Source organism: Theropithecus gelada, chromosome 6 (genome assembly GCF_003255815.1).
Source record: "Theropithecus gelada isolate Dixy chromosome 6, Tgel_1.0, whole genome shotgun sequence".
In the NCBI taxonomy this organism is placed as follows: Eukaryota; Metazoa; Chordata; class Mammalia; order Primates; family Cercopithecidae; genus Theropithecus; species Theropithecus gelada.
The window spans coordinates 171,271,933-171,294,960 of record NC_037673.1 but is presented as its reverse complement, the minus strand read 5'-3'; positions in this window follow the sequence as shown (position 1 = coordinate 171,294,960).

Below are 23,028 nucleotides of genomic sequence, written 5' to 3'. Positions count from 1 at the left end.
TGAACACAGAACAATCTGTCACTGTTCCTGTTGACAGCAATTAACTCCACATGGGCTTCTTACTGCCAGTCTTGTTTAGGCTATAATTTAAGAAACTGGACTGTTCAAAGATAGTCATCAAAATTCCTAGGGCCTATGTATGAATTTAAAATTACTCCACAGCTCAGAGATAACTAAACATTGATGAAGATTCAGAGCGGAACTTGGCATCTTTGATTAACAGCAGTAGGCTGTAAGTTAACACAACCGGTTCTCTAGGTCATTAAAGAAATGAGGGTGGACATATTGTCTAACTTTATATATATATGTACTTATTTAAAATTAAATAATGCAGTGTGTCTCCTTTTCAAGCACTCTGTTTTTTCTTATAATTAACTTTCTATCTGCTTGTCTTCTACTTCAGTCATGATCAGAGCTTTTCTTTTCATTTCCACTAAGTATTATATGACATGGCACTTACCAGAAGTCTCTGTCATAAAAGACATAATATTTGCACTTATTGATGACCTACAGTGTGTTATAGCCTAAGCCAGAGGCTTCTCTGCGCACCATTTCATTTCATCTGTAACTTAGCTTTGTGATGTAAGAGTTGTTATTCCCAGTTTTAAATTTATACTTTTCATTTTGCAATACTTGTAGATTCATGTGTGATTTGTAAGGAATAGTACAGAGATCCCATACACTCTTTACTCAGTTTTCACCCATTCATAGCATCTTGCAAAACTATAGCACAATAGCACAATCAGGATGTTGACATTAATACAATCCACCAAACTTTTGCAGATTTCTCCAGTTTCACTTGTTCTCATGTGTGTGTGTGTGTGTTTGTGTGTATTTAGTTCTATGCAATTTTATCTCAAGTCTAGGTTCATATATCCACCTTCACAGCCAAAACCAGAGAATAGTTCCATCACTACAAGGAGCCTTCTGTTGCTCTTTTTTATACCTACTTCTTTCCTGCCTCTCAACTCCTTAACTCTTGGCAGCTGCTAATCTGTCCTCTCTTTCTAGAATTTTGCCATTCCAAGAATGTTATTGTTTTAGTCGAGGTTCTCCACAGAAATAGAAGCAATAGGAGATATGTATGTATAAAAAGGTTTATTGTAAGAAATTGGCTCATACAATTATGGAGGCTGACAAGTCCCCAGATCTGCACTTGACAAACTGGAGACAAAAGAGACCTCATGGTAAAGCTACAGCTTGAGTCCTAAGGTTGGAGAACCAGGAGAGCTGATGATGTAGTTTTCATCTGAATGTCAGCAGACTCAAGACCCAGTCTGAAGGCAGGAAAGAAGCACTGTCCCAGCTCCAGGCGGTCAGGCAGGAGGAACTCCCTCCTACTAGATGGGAAGTCAGCCTTTTTGCTCTACTTATGCCCTCAGCTGACTGGATGAGGCCCCCCTGCCACCCCACAGTTGGGAAGGCAATCTGCTTGACTCAGGCTACCAATCCAAATGTGAATCTTATCCAGGGACACCCTCACAGACACACCCAGGACAATGCTTGGCCAAATTCTGAGCAGCCTATGGTCCAGTCAAGTTGAGATACAAAACTAACCATTGCAGTTTTATAATCATATGGCACGTAACCCTTGGGGACTGGTGTTTTTCACTGACTGAGCATAATTTTTGGGTGATTCACCCAAGCTGTTGCTTCATGATGAACTATTTACATTAATAGTTCATTCCTTCTTATTGCTAAGCAGTAGTCTGTGGTATGAATTCAACTTCATCAGCCATGAGGGAAATGCAAATTAAAACCACCATGTGTGTGCCAGATTCTTATAACAAATCTTTGTACATACGTATATCTTCTATTGGTTCCATTTCTGTGGAGAACCCAGACTAATACTATCACGAGGGCTAAAATGAAAAATAGTGATTAACACCAAATGATGGCAAAAAATGTGGGAAGACTGGATCACTCATACATTGATGACAGGAATGTAAAATGATACCACCACTCTGAACAAAACTTAGCAGTTCCTTATAAAATTAAACATGCCATTATTGCGTAACCCAGCAATTGCACACATGGGTATTTTCCCCAAAGAAATGGAAATTTATGTTCACATAAAAGCCTGTGCACAAATGTTCATAGCAGCTTTATTCCTAATAGGCAAAAACTAAAAACAACCTACATGTCTTTCAGCGGGTGAAAGATTGTGACCATTTTATTGACAAGCAAGATGAGACTTAGAGAGGTCAAATACAGTGTCCCACATCCCACAGCTGGAAGGGAGCAGAACTGGATGAAATCCTGCTCTGTTTTATTCCAAAGGCCATGCTCTTTCTACAGGGCAAGGCATCTCCCATCATGATATTGGTCTTGATTCTTTGTAAGAACATGCTGTGTCTTCTGAATCAAAGAAATGGAAATGCTATTAAGCATTTAAACAAATAGCTTAAGCTATTAGGCAAAATTTTCTTACCCTGAGATCTTTGGTAACTATTAACCAGAGTATGAGATTAATTGAAACACATATTCTTAACTGGACGAAGTAAATTTTCCATGTTTTCCTTTCTCCTGGAGTTATATCTTTTATATCACCCTTCTGTATATTTAGAATTTTCCTATTTTCTTATGTCTGTCTTTGCTATTGGTCTGTGAACTACTTGGGGCAGGGGTTATTTCTTCCTCCTCACCATATGGTTTAGGCATAGCACAGCATCTGGAGTCCATAAATGTGGATTGAAAGGATCAAAAGAAAGCACAGTGTTTTGTGCCATATATTCTGAAATGATAAAGTTATTCACAGATTACCTGTCATTCATGTCTAGGCTACACTGCAGTGGAAGGTAATGTAGTCTAGCCAAGAAGGCTGGCTCTAGGGCTAGCCTGACTGTGGTTAAATTCTACGAGGTATCTGACCTTGCCAAGCTACTTTGCTCTCTGTGATCAGCTTCACCACAGCAAAGTGACATAATGAAAGAAGCTACTTTATAGGGTTATTATAAAGATGTAAAGCATTTAGGCCAGTGCCTGGAAAAGAGTAATGTTAGCTATTGCTGTTATTATACCAGAGGAGAGAACGAAAAATTGGCAATGAGGTCAAGACAGGCAAGGAGAAAGATGAGTTGCAGAGAAGTAGCTTAGGGGATGCAATAAAGTGTGTTAATGAGGGAAGACTCATAATATAATCTAGAAACTGCAGAGACACACAGGACTGATCTCAGAATTCCCTTGGGAGAGCATGCTTGTGGCTCCCTCTCCAGTTCACAGCCAATGTCTCCAGCAGGCATTTTGGGGCATTCACTGGTCTGGATGCTAAACAGAAAATGGTATGGGTTAGAAGATATCCATTATGATTCCAGTTAGCCAGAACAAATGGGGGAAACAAGAAGGGAAGGAGCTGTTTGGCAAAGTAGCAAAGATTCAGAGCATGACTAATTATTGTAGAAAGCTGATGAAGTGTCTTCTGCCAGTGTAGTAACAGCTGCTCTGAAAAGTTCAAATCCAGTGCTGAAATGATGCCATAATAATAGCAATGGAAATAGCAATAGTTGTCATGAATGGAGAGCTCATTATGTACCAAATACTCTAAGAAAAGTTATCTAGTGACAATTACCATTTCACAGATGAGGCACCTGAGGCATTTACCTGAAGCTAAATGAGGTTAGTAATTCATCCTGTGACATCTAGTCAACTTCAAACCCCAGATTGCACGGATTCAAGCCTGTGCTTTCATCTTCACTGCACTGAACTCGTCCTGGGAGGACAGAGAAGTGGGTGGGGCTCTGGAGGAGCCACTCCATTATCCAGGATCTCCAGAAGGATGCTTAATGCCCTTCAATTGCTCGGCAGAAGGCACCTGCAGCACTGTCAGTGGGGATGTGATAATGGCACAAGGCCTGGGCTATATACCTGGGCCTCAGGCTGTCCCCCAAACCTAAAGCTGCTGGAGTTTGTGAGAGCTGTGAAACAGCAAACAGTAGCTGAATACAAGCATCAGGGAAAAGAATCAAAGGCAGGTGGACCATTGCTGAAATTATCCAGAGCTTTGAAACACACTTGCTAGAAACATCACTGTCCCAGTTAAGGATGCAAGACAAATGTTTTCAGATATGCTGCATTTGGGAACAGAGTGCTATTTTCTAAACGAATTCACACTGGTCATTTTAGATTTTTTTTTTAAGTATGTGAGTTGGGCTTCACAGGTCTTGCCCTATCTGTTTTCTCTGAACCCCTTCTTTTGGTACCAAGAGGATCGCCGTGATGCATCCTGGGTTGCTTGGCTCAGTCTGGTTTATGTCTTTTGTCCTGATTCAATTATCAACACACCCCTGTTCATTCCCTAAAGGATCTCAGTTTGGGGGATGACATATCCTCACCCTAGGTCACAGGGAGAAGGGTAGACCCATGTCCCAGGCAAGGCCCGAGTCACGTGGACACTGGCATTGGTCCAGGGCTGAGAGTTTGTCCCAAGCAGGGCCAATCCATATCCTTCCCCAGGATGCATTTGTGGACTTTGGGAAAGAGAAGTGCTTCACACTTGCTTTGCTATATTGTAAAATGTGTTCTTGGAGCCACTGAGGGCCTACTCCATCTGCCCCATATAGTAGACCTGTGCAGAAAGTGGTAGGAGTGGGCTGATACACAGAAGAAAAGAGAGTGGATGAAAAGAGAGACAAAAAAGAGAGACAGAGACAGAGAAAGACAGAGAGATAGAGAGACAGAGATACAGAGACAGACAGAGAGAAAGAGAGAACGAGTCAGAGACAGACAGAGATCCACAGAGAGACAAAGACAAAAAGAGGCAGAGAGATATAGAGACAGAAACACACATAGAGAGGCAGACCAGGAGAGAGATAGAGATTCAGAAACAGAAACACACATGGAGAGACAGAGATACTGAGACAGACAACGAGACCAAGACAGACAGAGATACACACAGAGAAAGACAGACAAAGAGAGATACATAGAGAGACAAAGAAAGACCCACAGAGACAGAGACAGACTGTCAATCTAAATAACAAGTAGGGAGGGGATCCCTAAAAGAAAAGATACTTATTTGGGAATAAAACATCGCAATGGGAATATATACGCCATAGTAAACTATGTGTGTATTCAAAACGGCAAAGGAAGAATAAGATTTTCAGAGAAAAAAGAAGTATTATATAACTATTTTGAAATAATTACCCTTGGCTACATAGATCAATGACAAGGGTGACATCAGTCCAAGGTTAGACGTGCAGTTGCTGGGCAGATGTCCTTTCAGAAGTGTTTTTTGTGTCAGGTTGCAATGGCCTTTGTAAGGTTGTGATTTTTGAAGTCTTTTGTGAGAGTTTTTGTTATTAGGCATACATAGGAATCCTCTCTTCATTGCTTTCCGTGGCTCTATTTGTCAGGTTTTTCTTAACATGAGTGACTCCATTTTGATTCTGAACAACTTTCACATTTCTCCCTTTTGAGCAAGATCTTTCTCTGGAAGCATCACTAATCAATCATCCTGTAGTTAGGTATTGATGCCCCCTGATGATGGGAGGCACCAGTCTTGGGGTTGTTCTTCTTGTCCCATGTTTCAGGGAGTGATTGGTGACTAGAAATCAGTATCAAAATCCAGGCCAACCACAGTGGCTCACGCCTGTAATCCCAGCACTTTGGGAAGCCGAGGCGGGCAGATCACCTGAGGTCAGGAGTTTGAAACCAGCCTGGCCAATATGGAGAAACTCTGTCTGTACAAAATATACAAAAATTAGCTGGGCATGGTGGCAGGTGCCTGTAATCCCAGCTACTCGGGAGGCTGAGGCAGGAGGATTGCTCAAACCTGGGAGGCAGAGGTTGCAGTGAGCTGAGATTGTGCCACTGTACTCCAGTCTGGGTGACAGAGTGAGACTCTGTCTCAAAAAAAAAAAATCCATCTAGCCACATATGAGCAACAAGAATTTGAAAAGAGTGGCTCTCAGGCTAAGTCTACCCAGACTCCATTATTTAGTTCAATTGTGTCTGTTTCATAATCTTTTGTTATTATCTTAAAGTGCTGGGCCAGTATTATTTTGTTAGAAATAGTACTGCAAAAATTTAACAAGTAATGGTTACAACTTTGAAAAGTGGAAATGCAGAGTATAATTAATAGTAATATAATAATTTCAATTTGTATAATGGTTTTGAGCCATGAAACTTAACTTAATCAATTGAATAAGTCAAATGACCATAGGACGTTAGATGAGACCTGTTGTAACCATGTGGCCTGTTTTCTAATTTTATGTATATGGGTCTCACCTTTCTCAGATACAATTTATCCAAGTACAGCATGCAGTATTAGTATCAACACAGATATTTTCTTATTTAACCAATTAGCACTACAGAATTTCTTCATCTGGGTTCTGTTAAGTTGCTAGCAGAAAGTGTTGATTGTGAAATTTCAATTTCACCATTATCATGCCAAATGGAAAAAAGTAGCATTATAGTGGGTAAAAGTCTCATTATGATATGAAGTCTTACTCTGACATCCTGGAAAAAGCCATCTATGGTGTGAAAATATCAACTTTTTCTCCTGATGGGCAGTTTCAATGTTTTTGGTCAATATATTGGGTGGTTTAATAAACTTTCTGCTTAAAATTCATCTCATTTCAGCTTACGGGGCTTTAGGAATAGAGCAGCTTTTGTTTTAGTTGGAGATTTGTAGCCCAATATTGAAGGAAATTAGGAGAATTTAGGAAAAAATCCAGCCTGCAGGTAGATCACTAGAACTTGAAAACAATGCACAGGGTTACAAACTAATAATAGGTGTATTCTAGTTTTTCTTTAGAAACATAACTTTTTTGCCCTACATTAATTGTATAGGCATCTCAAATTTAAAAACCTCTTGAGGCTAGGAAGTCAAACCAAGGCAGACTTTAGATTTTACTTTCAGTCTTAAGGTTCTTAGGCGTGCCGGGAAGTGACAATATTTATCACTCACTGTAAGGCAGGGAAGGAACTCTTGAAACCAAGCATTTTATGGATATTTAAAAATATGACATTTCAGTTAAAGCCTTGGTAATATAGTCAATGTTGCCAATTGTACCCTGCTTATAAAGAGAAAGCAGATTTTTACTGAACTTACATAAATAAAAACTAAAATAGTCATAAATAGTTTCCAAGTTTTGGATGCAGCAAGTGGGAAGAAAAAACAAATGCGTTTTCCATCTTGATTCATAAAAGTATGTACTTTACCTTTGGGAGGCTGAGGCGGGCAGATCACAAGGTCAGGAGATCAAGACCAGCCTGGCCATCATGGTGAAACCCCATCACTACTAAAAATATAAAAATTAGCTGGGCATGGTGGTGGGCACCTGTAGTCCCAGCTACTTGGGAGGCTGAGGCAGGAGAATCGCATGAACCTGGGAGGCAGAGGTTGCAGTGAGCCGATCCAGCCTGGGTGACAGTGCAAGACTCCATCTCAAAAGAAAAAGAACAAAAGTATACTTTATCAAATTGTTGTAAACTATAGATGGCTTATGAGAGAAACATTTCTTAAATCTGGAATTTAAGTAAAGGACCAGTAATATTTTAAATATGTCATAAAATGTTACCTTTATTAATTAATTTTATGTAATTAATTTTTTGTTTTGGTTGATCTTAATTAGCAGTTTCATGACCCCACCAGCTTCTTTATTCAAGTTCTAACGATTTGTATTTAGTTTATTAACCTTACAGTTATCAGAACTCTATGTTCAAGAATACTTGTTGGAGTCTTTTCTATGAAAAGTAATTTTGGACTATAGCTGTGGCAGATGTTTTTAGAGAAGAATTCAAAACAGTATCTGTGGATGACAAAAACTTAGAATAGCCATTGGTTAAAAATATGATTAAAGTTCTCAATTAACATGGACATTTAGTTATTATGCACTATCACATGCAGCATTTTAAGATATCAACCAGAATCATGACTGATAGAGTCACATCAGGACCATCAGACTTTTTTACATTTCATATAATTTTAGAATACTCACATTAATAACATATCCATTCAAACATAACTTTAGAAAGATTTAACATAACAAAACAAACTATGACTGATAACATGTTATGTTTTACGCCATGTAATTTTTGGAACATTTATATCATACTCATAAATGTAACTAAAAGAAGATCTAGTATCACTTATTACTTGACAAGGTCTCTCTTGCATTTCACCAAGTAAATTGCATCATTCAATATCTCTATAAGGTGAGAGATATATTCTTTGAGGGTCTCCATGGGAACAACTGGAGACTGTCAAAGTTAATTTTAGGTCAAAACGACTTAATTTGGGATTTTGATCCTGGAAAACGTGCCAAAGACGTCAAAAGTTTCAAAAGACTTAATCAAAACAAAATTACAAATCACTATTAAATAGTAGTTATTCATTTAACCTTAGTGATAATCAAAAGACTTCAAAAACAATACAGAAAATTACATGGATGTAAAAACTTTAACCCTTTTAATGTTCAGTTTTCTTAAATAAGCAAAAACCTAATAAGACAGTGCAAGAATTATTTTGATAAAATGCAAAATATCTATTCTGTTTTTATCCCAGTTACATACAAACAAACAAATGAACAAACAAGCAAAAAAACCCTTGCAATGTGATTGTGTCTCCTTGTGAGAAGTCTATTTAGATAACCTGGAAGTCAAACCCGATGAAAAGGGTGCCGGAATTTACTCAGACACAGAAAGAGTGTGTCTAGGGTCATGAGTATACAGTGTATTATAACGGAATGTAAACAAGAAAACTAATCCCTTGAGCAGGGGAATACACGGCTTAAGTAACAATATATGAGGTTTCCTCATTACCTGGAACAATTCAAACATATTGAGAAAAGCCAAGAGTACAAAATTAAGTCATATTGGAGGAAAACATTGCTTTTCCAGACCTTCAAGATAAGCATGTCAGCATCATGTTATAACAGCTGAGTTAGAACCAGAGAAAAAAGTTACAGGAGTTGATGAAAAGGTTGAAGAAAAGTTATCAACCCGGTGAAGCAAAAAGATACATTTTTAAGGAGAGAAAAAACAGATGGCAATCATGTATGACCTGGAAATCACATGCAGTGAGGTACAGCAAAAGTTGAACTTCTGAGATAAAAATCTGAGAAGTTTCAGAAAGAAAAATGAAACTACAATTTTGAATGAAAAAGACAGCATTTCCAACCTGAAACAAGAGAAATTAATTGGATCTCAGGAAGAAATAGAAATTGTCTATTGTCCAGGAGATGACTGTTAAAGAAGCAGATTTCAGAATTAAAAATCAGGCTGAATTAAAAATCAGGCTGGGTGCAGTGGCTCATACCTGTACTTTGGGAGGCCAAAGCAGGTGGATTGCTTGAGGTCAGGAGTTTTAGACTAGCCTGGCCCACGTGGCAAAACCTGTCTCTGTTAAAAATACAAAAATTAATCAGGCGTGGTGGTGTACATCTTCAATTCCAGCTACTCGGGTGGCTGAGGCAGGAGAATAACTTGAACCTGGGAGGTGGAGGTTGCAGTGAGCCAAGATCACGCCACTGCACTCCAACCTGGGTGACTGAGCAAGATTCTGTCTTAAAATAAAATAAAATAAAATAAAATAAAATAAAATAAAATAAAACCTCTTGCAGTTTTACTAAGAACGAATGAATACTTTAAGAAAACTGGCCAGGTGTGGTGGCTCACACCTGTAATCCCAGCACTTTGGGAGGCCGAGGCAGGTGGATCACAAGGTCAAGAGATCGAGACCATCCTGGTCAACATGGTAAAACCCCATCTCTACTAAAAATACAAAAAGTAGCTGGGTGTGGTGGTACGTGCCTGTAGTCCCAGCTACTCAAGAGGCTGAGGCAGGAGAATCTCTTGAACCTGGGAGGCGGAGGTTGCAGTGAGCTGAGATCACGCCACTGCACTCCAGCCTGGCAACAGAGCAAGACTCTGTCAGAAAGAAAGAAAAGAAAGAAGGAAGGGAGGGAGGGAGGGAGGGAGGGAGGGAGGAAGGAAGGAAGGAAGGAAGGAAGGAAGGAAGGAAGGAAGGAAGGAAGGAAGGAAGGAAGGAAGGAAGGAAGGAAAGAAGGAAGGAAAGAGAGAGAGAGAAAGAAGGGAGGGAGGGAAGGAAGGAAGGAAGGGAGGGAGGGAGGGAGGAAAGAAAGAAAGAAAGAAAACCTTGTTCAAATGTAGGAAACATTTTTTTTTTTGGTTTTATATTAGTGCATATTTATCAGAGCTCAATCTTTAGAAAGACTTGTAAATAACTTTCCTACTAATTATAGCCAACCTATTAACACACAAAATTCCTTTTAAAAATTCCCTTTTCACAAATCTTAATTATGGCTTTCTCAGACTATTGATGACATGCTTGGATTTTCTGCTTTCTTTTATACTTCCTGTTTCTTAAATAACTAGTCATTTTACTTTAGGACAAAACATGACATATAATACTATTTCTCACACACAATTCTTTTCTTTTCTTTTTAATCTTTGTCACCAGAAATATACCTTTGTATTTATAACTTTCTTCTCATAACTCTCTCTTACTTAACTGGTTTCTTTCTATTCTCTTCCATATTTTGAAACAACCTTTAAATAACATCTGAATTAGATAAAATTATTATTTTTCTCCACAGAGAACACACTGTAAGCCTTTCTTATAATTTTTCTTATTAAAAACACACTCTATATACATAATCGTATATTAATTAGAATTTTCAATCCTTAATAACCTTACATTTTAGTGAAAAGCTAGGAAGCAGGAAATCTTGAATTGTCTGTCATATATCAGTAGTTTATAAATGAGAACCATTTTATAATTTTTATGAATGTGTTTTCCTATAACATGTTTTAAAATCTTATTTGGAAATGACCTAGACATTTAGAGAATATCTACTCTTTAAGTTAACAACTTTGAGATTTCAAATTAAATAAAAAGTTTATTTTTAAGCATTTATCCCATTTATTTTTGCCTATTTTATTTATTTATAACAGTTTACCTTACGAGAAATGAGATGTTAAACAAAGCTAGATATCATTTTAATTTATTTTTCTGTTAACATTTTTTTTTTTTTTGAGATGGAGTCTCTCTCTGTCACCAGGCTAGAGTGCAGTGATGCAATCTTGGCTCACTGCAACCTCCGCCTCCCGGGTTCAAGCAGTTCTCCTGCCTCAGCCTCCCCAGTAGCTGGGACTACAGGCATGTGCCACCATGCCCAGCTAATTTATTTATTTTTAGTAGAGATGGAGTTTCACCATGTTGGCCAGGCTGGTCTTGAACTTCTGACCTCGTGATCTGCCCATCTCAGCCTCCCAAAGTGCTGGGATTACAGGCGTGAGACACTGCTCCCTGCCCTGTTAACGATTTTTGTAGCCTGTGAATATGAGGTGTTCATCTAAGAACTTTGAATACATGGATTTTTTTTTGATAATTCAGAAGATACAGCTGTTTTCATTAAACCAACAATATTAAATTATTCTTATTTATCAAAAAATATTATACAAGTAAATATTGTTTTGTTTTAGGCTGAGTTTATAGTTTAATAAATCTTGTGTCAGACCCTGATACCTTAAATTATCCAGCAGAGAAATATAAAACTGTATGACCAGTAAACACAGGCAAAAAAATGTATGCTTATAATTATGAAGGCATTTTTATTTATATTTTACCAATAACTTTAAAACCTGCTTATTTATTAAAAGTTTATTTAAGGCTGGGCACGGTGGCTCACACCTGTAATCCCAGCACTTTAGGAGGGCCAGGCGGGCGGATCACCTGAGGTCGGAGTTTGAGACCAGCCTGACCAACATAGAGAAACCCCATCTCTACTAAAAATACAAAATTAGCTGGGCATGGTGGCACATGCCTGTAATGCCAGCTAATTGGGAGGCTGAGGCAGGAGAATCGCTTCAACCCAGGAGGTGGAGGTTGCGGTGAGCTGAGATCATGCCATTGCACGCTTGCCTGGGCAACAAGAATGAAACTCTGTCCCCCAAAAAAAAAAGAAAGAAAGAAAACAGAAGAAAAGAAAAGTTTACTTAAGTCATGTGAAGCAAAAAGCATTTGGGTTAATACTATATATTTTATAGAAGCACTCATTTACCTAAGTATAATCTCTTAATGGCTTTCTGGCCAACTGCACTGGATTTTACCATATAGATAAAACATATAGCATAATACATGTAGATATGTGCAAACACATCTAAACACTTGTGTATATACACATGCAAATAAAGATCGATCTTATACTTTTCATTGTATAATTTTAGTCATGAAATAGTCATACAAGCTCACCAGTTTATGAAAAACACTTGGACACAAATTGTATTTTTGAAAACATTGGACCCTATTCACATAATTAAACTTTATTTGGCTAATATATCATCTAATAAAGGCCTACGGATACAAATTTTGGATAAGATAGTTTTTATGGCAGTTTCATGTTTTAAAAACCCTTTTAACGGTTGTTTTTGGTTTTGGTTTTTTTGTTTGTTTGTTTTTCAGTTTCAAATGAGTTTAGGGTCCTGTTTACATTTTAGCTGGAACTGACTAAATTATATAAGAAAAACAAAACCTCCAAGTCACTTTGAATTAGTAACAGATCTATCGTTTGCTTGCCAGTCTGGTTTGCTTGATTGAAATATAAAGGTGGAGAAGAATTTTAGATGTTTCTTATTTTTCTTTGACTTTTCCTTCTTGGCCTCGGCGTGGCAGAGAAAACAAAATTTTTATGTTGGACAGAGATCTCTTATATTATTGCTGCGAGCTCAAGATTTTAACCTGTATGATCAAAAAGCCTAACTTTTATAACTTCATCTAGTTCTTTTTTAGATTATTAATTTTTAATTAAGTGTTCCTAATGATATGCAACTGTTAGGCAAACCCAAATTTATATTTCTAAAAGGCGTCTAGGTTATTGGTTAACATTAAGCTGTTTTAATTTGTAAAGCTATTAATTAGAAAGTCCTTTAATTTTTTTTAAATCTGGGCTTGAACGCCATAACCAGTGAGTTTTGTCTCAAAAGCAGTAAAAACAGTCAACAGATTCAAAGTAGGAAGAAAAATTAGAGAGACAGAGAGCATAGAAGATGCTATATGTTACCTCTATAGTTTCAGGTTTTTCAAATAATGACCATTTGGCCTCTGAAGTTTTCTTGATATAATTTGTTTAAAAATGTGCTCAAGAGTGGGCCATAATATGTAGCTGGGTGGACTTCAGAAAACCTGGCATGCCTTAATGTTTGAGAATTCCATTTCATTTCTCATTAATCTCTCAAGAGCAAAGAAAATCCTATAAATCCTGTCAGAGGATGTCGGCAGTTTAGAGCAGTGTTAGATAATAGCAACTTCCCTAATGGGTTTTGATTAGTCATTCTGCACCCATCATCCAGAAAGGCTATTTTTGCTCTTGTAAGATTTCGATAACAAGCAAGGAAAAGAGTCAAACCAAATCAAGAGAAGCTAAGATCAGAGTGTTCACACACACACACACACACACACACACACAAAATATATATATAACCTAGACATGTGAATCAAACAAAATATGAAACTAGGCATGCAAACCATAAAAGACATGACTCATAGACAAAACGTAAACTCTATAGAAACCTAGAGTGTTCAATCCAGAAAGACACTTGTCTTTATACCAGAAAGGACTCATCAGGAAAGACAAAAAGTCTTACATTATCCCAAGAGGGATGTACAATTCCGTAATAAGGTGGCCTCATTGTAATCAGATCCCAAGTTTCAGAGTCTCTACCAAAAACAGGGAGGCTCAACCTGAGAGAAGATTCATTAGGGCAGAAAAGACAAACTGTGGAAATAGCTCAAAAGGCTCAAGTGAGGCCAGGCGTGATGGCTCACGCCTGTAATCCCAGCACTTTGGGAGGCTGAGGCGGGTGGATCGCCTGAAGTCAGGAGTTCGAGACCAGCCTGGCCAACACGGTGAAACCCCGTCTCGACTAAAAATACAAAAATCAGCCAGGCATGATGGTGGGCGCCTGTAATCCCAGCTACCCAGGAGGCTGAGGCAGGAAGAATTGCTTGAACCTAGGAGGCATAGGTTACAGTGAGCTGAGATCACACCGCTGCACTCTAGTCTGGGTGACAGAGCAAGACTCCATCTCAAAAAAAAAAAAAAAAATCAAGAAGGCTCAAGTGAGCGCTACGCACTGGCTCCAGGCATCACTGATTCCTTTTGATACTTATGTTTTTAAGATCCCCTTCTGATACCATATATGTCAACCCGAATAACAGAGAGAGGCTCTCTAAAAGAAAATGTATTTATTTGGGAATAAGGCATTGCAATAGAAATATGCTTGCCAAAGTAGATTGTGTGCGTATTTGAGGAGGTAAAGGACAACTACATTTCATCAGAGAAAAAAGTGGAAAGGCTTGCATCATTGTTTTGAAATAATTATCCTTGGCTACAGAGATCAGTAACAAGGGTGATACCGGTTTGATGTGAAGCAGGTGGTGTCTAGGCAGATGCCCTGGAAGAAGCATTTTTTGTCTATGGTTGTGACGGTCCTTGTGCCAGGTTGTAATTTTTGCAATCTTTTGGGAGTGTTTGTTATTAGGCATACAAGCAGGAAAACCCTCTCTTTATGACCTTCCCTGGCTCTATTTGTCAGGGTTTCCTGAACGTTAGTGACTTCTTTTTGATTTCTGGCAACTTTTGAAAGATAGAGAGAGTGAGAGAGAGAGAAAGAGAGAGACAGAAAGAGAGACAAAGAGACAGAGAGAGAGACAAAGACAGAGGCAGAGAGTAAGACGAACAGATGGAGAAACAGATAGAGTGTGTAAGAGCTAACCCTGAAGACATAAAGTGCTACACACTTTTAAATAACCAGATCTCATGAGAACACACCCACTATCACGAGAACAGCAAGGAGGGAAACCACCCCCACGATCCAATCAGCTCCCACCAGGTCCCTGACCCAATATTAAGGATTGCAATTCAACATGAGATTTGGGTGGGGACACAGAGCCAAACCATGTAAATGGGATACACTGACATTCAAGAAATGCTTCAGATGCATGGGAGGCGCTTATGGAAGAGATCCCTGGCTAAAGAAAAAGTCTGTCTGCTGCAACCTTTCCCACTCTGTTTTACTTGCTGTATGATCTTGAGCAAGCCACTTTCTTCATTTATTCATTCATTCACTCAGTAACTCTTCACTGGAAACCTATGTGGCTAAGAAACTGCTGCTTCAGTTTTCTCATTTATAAAATCAGATAATACCACCACCTTACAGGATGACTATATAAATTGAATGAGGCCATGCTTGTGTGTAACCCAGAGTAGCTATTAAGATGATGCTGGTAATGATATACATTACCTATAATTTCCACTCCCAAAAAAGTAACCAGTTACCCCAACCAAGCTCCTAATTGCAAAAAAGTGCTCAATGCATATCCTTTAGACATCGCCAACTGACCCTCTTAGAGCTCCTATGAGGTAGTGCTTGGCCATCTAGAAACTGTGGTGAGAGAAGGGGAAGAGTCTGGCCTCAAAAGCTCTAGCTTTCAAAATTACATGGCTCACACATCCCTGAGAGGGAGAAGACAGCCTGCACTTCTCTCAGCCCATCCTAACCAACTGTGAAAGATCCAGTCCAGGCTTCTGCTTGGATCACATCACATTATCTGCCCACTAAAATGGAATGGGACAGACCTAGAGAGGCAGTGGCCTCCACCCACCAACAAGCCATCACTTCATATGGACATCACTCCAGCATTTGGATTCTGAACCGAAGTATGCGTAAAACAGAGACAGAGCCTGTGACTGTTCAGTAGAAAACTAATATGTGAGACAACAATCATAACATTAAAGCTGCCCTCCATGGGTGAACACCCAGAGCCTAAATGTAGTAGGTTATATAATTTTAAAGTAGGTATGGGGAGTTGGTGCCTTAAGTCAGCAAGTGTCTGGTTTACATATTTATGAAGCCCACCTGATAAACACTGGGAATGAAAAGATGAGAGTCACTTTCCGCTGACCAAGAAGGCAACCTTAAAGATCCATGAACTGAATTCTCCACTCCTTCCAAGTTCCCACCAAAATTAACAAAGGAATACAATAACAGGAGGAATTATGTAATAATTTTAAAGTTTATTATTCTTAAAGAGCATACTTTGACTCCTAGTCAAATTGGATAGAGTTTGAGACAGTGGTTACCTTGATGAGCAGCTCGGCAGGGATGCATGGAATGACGCCTGACTAAAATAATGGGAGGTGACTTCTGGATTACATTCCAGGGAGTAGGATTGGAACTCAAGCCAACTTCCTTCATATGCTACAGGATGTTTAGGGACAGGTGGTGTGGAGAAATATTTCAAACCCACTGCACTGTGGGGAGGTTGGCAGTGGGCAACCTTCATCCCTCTCCTCCTCCAGGAAAGTCCAAAGGCTAAAGATGCCATGTAACAGGGATGCTGCTCCCAATCCTGGTTCTCCGTCGGCACCTGCAACAGGCAAAGACATTACAGTTAGAGAAGGGGGTTGGTAAGGAAGTAGATACCCCAACTAACACTGAGCCACAAGAACAAAAGTGAAGACACTCTTGCCCACGAATATGACCTTTTCTTCCTCCTCACCAAAGGCTAATTCCTCTGCCTCACCCCAGGCTCATCCCTCAGCTTGAATAGCACTCATGAAAGGAAAGGAAAAGAGATTCTCAGCAAAGCAAAAACTCGGAAAATATATTACCAACATACTCTTCCAGAAAAAGAAAAACACTTGTTAGAATCTTGCTAATCCAGAAATAAATCAAGATATAAAACCCAATTATGAAAACAAGAAAGGAAATGACAATGAGAAATGATACCAGCAAATAACATATCTTCCCATATTTCCTTTTGTCACATATGCTATGTTAATCTAATGGCACGAACAAAGTGCCATGGGGAGCCCAGAAGAGCACACAGCAACTCTGAGAGCTGAGATGCCATTTGAAATGGGTCTTGATACATGCACAGGGTCAGCTTGCTGGGTAACCAACAGAGGTTGGTATATTCCAGATAGGTGAGCAGCAAAGAGACTTTTAAATACATAGTGTGGGCTAAGCGTGGCGGCTCACGCCTGTAATCCCAGCACTTTGGGAGGCCAAGGCGGGCGGATCACGAGGTCAGGAGATCAAGACCATCCTGGCTAACATGGTGAAACCCCGTCTCTACTAAAAATAAAAATAAAAAAATAAAAAAATTAGCTGGGCATGGTGGCAGGTGCCTGTAGTCCCAGCTACTTGGGAGGCTGGGGCAGGAGAATGGTGTGAACCCAGGAGGCAGAGCTTGCAGTGAGCCAAGATCACACCACTGTACTCCAGCCTGGGCAACAGAGCTAGACTCCATTTAAAATAAAATAAAAATAAAATAAAATAAAATAAAAATAAATAAAAATAAAATAAAAATAAAAATACATACATACATACATACATATATAGTGTGTTCAGGGTATACAGAAAATGTCACTACAAGGACTTCTGATTAAACTGGAATTTAAACTTATTTTTATTTCCACTTTCTGCTGTAATGCCACATGAATGTGAATGAAGGGATTTAAAAACACAAAAATTTACAAGGACTAAGAGATTATGAGAGGAGACAAGTGCAATAAACTTTGGAAATTTGAAGGCAAAATGTAAGAGATTACTGACCAGCTAGAAGAGAAATTTAAACCCTAAAGTAATAGTGGAGAAGGCCTAAAAGCAGTATGAGTCACACCAAAGACCCCAGAAGGACTTTGTCTGAAAGTAGGGGGTGCAGATGAGGCTTCAAGGAAAAGATTCGGTTAAAAGTTTGAGAAGTTAAGCTTGACTTCTGAGTTGGACTTGGACACCTCATTGTTACCAAAGTTATAACACTTTCTCATCCTTGCAAAAGACTGGGATTTTATTCCCCGGAGATGGTGAACCAGATGATGACTGGATTCTGGGATTCCAGACACAGCTAAGGCCAGGATTATCACAGTTTGATCTCTTTTTACGACAAGAGCTGTAATTTTTGATGCTTTCCAAGAGCCCTACTGGAAATTTCTAAAGTCAATTTTAGGTCAAAAGACTTCAATTAAAATTTAATTTGGAGGAAGTTAGTCAAATATATTTAAAGGCTTAAAACATTTAATTAAAATAGAATCACATGTCATTGAGAAATAATAGTCATTTAATCAGACTGATAATTAAAAGACTTTGAAGACAAATACAAATAGTTACACACTTGAGAAAAAAATTGACCTTTATTGGAGATGGCTATTTTCCAAGGCAACAAAACACCTAAGATAACACACAACATAAGAAAATATCTTGATAAGACACAGATTCTTTGTCTGTACTTTTTGTTTTAGGACAACATTTTTAAAACATAAAGAAAACCTTTCATAGTGTAATTGTTTCTCTTTGTGGGAAAACTTGCTTAGATAACTCCAAAATCAAATGTGATGAAAAGGCACTTGAATTCAATCGAACACTGGACGAGTGTGCATCCAAAATTATCCATATTCCAGAAAAATAATGTACATTTAAAAACTAGTACTTTCAGGAGGGGAATGCATGGCTTTAAAAACACATTTTTTCATAGAATAGTTTTTATATGCAATAGGATATTTCTATTAAAATATCTAAAAAATTTTTGTCTTCCTATAAAATTTAAGAAGCCACAAGTAAATCAATTTGAATCTATGTTTAGCAATTAATTTCAGTATTCAGCTTATTTAGAAATGACTCACATGTTTTATAAATACCTATTATTTAATTTAACATAATTTAAGTATTGTAAATTAAAGGACATTTTTATAAATGTTATCATATTTACATTCACATGATTTATTTATAAAAATCATACCAAGATTACTATTGGAAACAATGTTTTGTTGTAGTTCTTTCTAGAGACAGGATCTTGCTCTGTCACCCAGGCTGGAGTGGAGTAGTATGATTATAGCTCACAATAACATCAAACTCCTGGGCTCAAGCAATAGCCCCGAGTAGCTAGGACTGCAGGTGTGGGTTACTATGCCCAGCTAATTTTTAAGTCTCTTATAGAGATGGGGACTTGCTATGCTGCTCAGGCTGGTCTCTAAGTCCAGGCCTTAAGTGATCCTCCCACCTTGGCCTCCCAAAGTGCTGGGACTGCAGCCCTATTAATCATTTTTAAGTTATTTCCCATTAAAGAAACCCTGTAAGTTAAATATATGTGTTTTTGTTTATTGATGTGCTTGATATCCGGAAAGCAATGGACATGACATTGCATTCTAATTTGCATACAATAAGTCCTAACTTTACATCGTCCATACGTTCTTGGAAACATCCACTTTAAGTGCAAAGATGAATAGCAGCTCCTTAAATAACAGTTCTTTGTTTGACATCATTTCACTATAATGTTGGTGAGAAAATAAAATTGGTTTTATTATATGTCATTTTGCTTAAAATCACAGTTTCCAAGAACTTACTGACAACATGAAGTGAGGACTTATTGTACTCGTTTCTAGATCACACTCACACTTTCATGATCTTAAACATCTAATAGAAATAAAGTTGTGTGTCTCTACTTTTAATGGTGACACTCTTGAAGATATGCTTGCTTTTCATTAAACCAAAAATATTACTTTATTAAATTGAAGTCACATAAACTTCAAAAGTTTTTTGGTTAATTACTTTTTTGATAAATTCCTTGATTTAAACACTTATTTTTCCCTTTAAGCCAACAGATCTCCTTTATTTATTTTTATAGAAAAAAATCATATACATCTAACATATAGATGTAGAAAAACCCATAAAAGCATACAGATGAACAAAAACAAAGACCTTATGGCAAGACTTTACAGTTTGTACTTAAAAAATTTATTCATAAGTAAAACACGGTGATATAAGTTCATTAATTTATAAGAAGACAGTTTGGATCCATATAGCATTTCTCAAAAAATGGAACAAGGTTAAACTTAAGATTTTTTTTGTTTGTCTTGAGAGGAAATCTTATGAAGGTAATAAATCAAATGCTGTGTAAGCAGCCTTCCAATTGATTTGTAAGAAAAACAAGATTGTAATTTGTCTTTTGGTGTTAAAAAAAAAAGTATACAAATTATAGGCCAAAATGCATACATATATACGTGCATGCATACATACATAGCTGGCTCTTTTAAGATCTTTTAGGATCCCATTGGTAAACCCTGGAGTAAGTGAGGTAGTCTCAGCCTTTTAGGGTCCTGTCTAGGTCTGACAATTAAATTAACATAGGATAGATTAAGCAAGAGAAAAAATAAACAAAATACAAGTTTTATGTGCCATGAAAGCCCTCATAAGGAAATGAAGACCGCAAAGAAGCAGTCAGAGTCACTTACCAACATACTGGATTGGACAAAGAATAGTTAACTGTGAAAATGTGACTAAATTATGAGAGAAATCTTAAAAGATAATAATTATTCTAAAAGGGTCTGTATAGTATTCTCTTGATGGCAGCTTCTCATCCTTGGAGATAAAAGTGTTGCCTTTCCTTCTAGTATAGGGAGAGTGTCTTTTACCTGGAAATTTCATCTTCTGCTTTTAAGAAATAGCACCAAGGTCAAAATGATTTTATTTTTGTACCTGCTGTTTTTCAGTTGTCTTTACTTACATAGTCAATATACCAGAGTATCTGAGGAGTTTTGAGAAAGGAGGCATAGGAAGGGAGGCTCTGGAGAGGAGTCTCAGCTGGCTTTGAGGCGGTGTTTTGCAGTAAGGCAATATTTGAGTCCTGAAAGCATTTTGATGCCTTGAGATATCAATGAAGGTGTATATTTCACTGAAATTGCTTGATCTCATAACTGTGGTCTTCTAATCTAGCGCTAAGATAAATAAGCTTGGGGAGTTCAAGTGATCTTCATAAAGCTTGAACATATAGTCAGCTGGAGCCCCAGAAGGGGGACCATGTTGGCATGCCTGTGAACTCTGGGAGCCCATATTGTAAATAAATTGACTTAGGTGAGTTGGCGCAAGTCTGAACATGCAAAAGCCGAAATAACCAACTGTGCGAAATGAACCAGAGAGTAAAGGACGTGTTCACCAGAAAGGAAAACAAGGCCTTCTTTAACAGGAGGGAAAATCCCTCATAAACAGGAGGCCTCATGAACACGAGGGAGAAAGTCCTTCCTAAACCAAATCACAGTTGAAACCCAAGAACTAAAACCAAAAAAAAAAAAAAAAAAAAAAAGGAGAGGGGAAGACTCAATCTGAAAGAGACTTACAGAGACAAAAATTTTTTTTAAAAAAGGGCAACATGGGGGACTCAAGGGGTCCGAGTGTGGGTACCACACACCATAGCTTTGGGGGCCTCTGATCTCTCCAACAGCAAGTCTGCTTTGGGCACCACTTCTGACACCAGATTATATCAGCACAATAGTATAGAGAGATGAACCTCTAAGTAAAAAAGTTTTAATTGGGGGTTACATACAAGAAGTGAGATTGCAATTCGGGACATACATCCAGAACAGAGTGGCCTTTAGGATGTCCAGAGAACAAAGGAAAAGTTTAGAGCTTCTTTGGGGAAAGAGGAGGTTATGCAAGTTGTTTGAAAGAAAGTTCACTGGTGTTGGCTGTGTCTTACAAGAGCTAGTGAGTTCTGATTAGTGAGTACCGGCACTTGCTAGGCAGGTTTTATAATCTTGGAGTTACAATTAGGCCCTAGAAGTTTTGGATTGGGTTTGTGAGACAGTGTCAGGCAAGAATTCTTGCATAAGCAGCTAGCTGTCCTTGTCCTGCTAGCAGTCCTTGTGTAACTCATGTAGTAAACTGTGATTTGGAAAAATTGCTTGTGATGTTTCCAATTTTTAGGCCAATGGTGTGTGAGAGCCCTCTCTTCATGGCCTTTCCCAGCTCCATTTTTCCAGAGTTTGACACAAGTGACTTTGTCTTGAATCTGACAGCTTTCACACAACGATGCAGCAGGACAGCAATCTGTATAGGTAGGAGCAGGAGGAGGGGCCTCTTCAATAGATGGAACCAATAAGATCCTTGATGCATCTGAATGTATTAAAAGGAGATGTGAGGTGGGCGCGGTGGCTCACGCCTGTAATCTCAGCACTTTGGGAGGCCAAGGTGGGCGAATCACCGGAGGTCAGGAATTGCATCCAGCCTGACCAATGTGGTGAAAGCCAGTTTCTACTAAAAATACAAAAATTAGCCGGGCTTGGTGGTGGGTGCCTGTAATCCCAGCGACTCAGGAGGCTGAGGCAGGAGAATCACTTGAACCCGGGAGGTGGAGGTTGCAGTGAGCTGAGATTGCACCACTGCACTCCAGCCTGGGCAACAAAGCAAGACTCCATCGCAATAGAAAAGGAGATGTATATCTCTGTTAAAGAGTTTATAAACAAATTTATAGTAGACTTTATCATGAATTAAACGTATAAAAAAGTGAGACAATTTCAGAGAAACCAAGTAGGCAAAGAAAAGGAAATACAATCATTCAAGGCTCAGCTGTGGATATTTATATGATCATAATAATTGGCATAGAATATTTACTGTAACAAAAATTATGATATAATCTATTGGGAAGGTGGGTGGAGAGGAAGCATATGTGAGGAGAGCTAAATCTTCATCATCTTTCACTGGAGCAAGTCCATGAACAATATCTAAAACCTGAACTTTAAGAAATAGCAATAGAAATTTGGCCGGGAACAGTTGCTCACACCTGTAATCTCAGCACTTTGGGAGGCCGAGGCAGGTGAATCATTAGAGGTCAGGAGTTCAAGACCAGCCTGATCAACATGGTAAAACCACTTCTCTACCAAAAATACAAAAATTAGCTGAGCGGTGGTGGCTCGAACCTGTAATCCCAGTTACTTGGGAGGCCAAGATGGGAGATCGTGTCTCAAAAAAAAAAAAAGAAAGAAAGAAGTAGCAATAGAAATGTATTTCTTAAAAGCATGGAGTTAAGTGCCAGAACAAAAAGCTAACATAATTGAAAAAAATCTCTCCCCTAGGAAGCAGAGATTTGGAGTAAAGAGGGTAGAGCAATTAAATGAATTTTTTTTTTCATTTTAAGTTATTCCACTTTTTATACCATAACCCTTGTGGTGTATTTGACCTTTTAAGCAATGCACAATTACACTTTAATGAAAAGAAAATCTAATTTTAAAA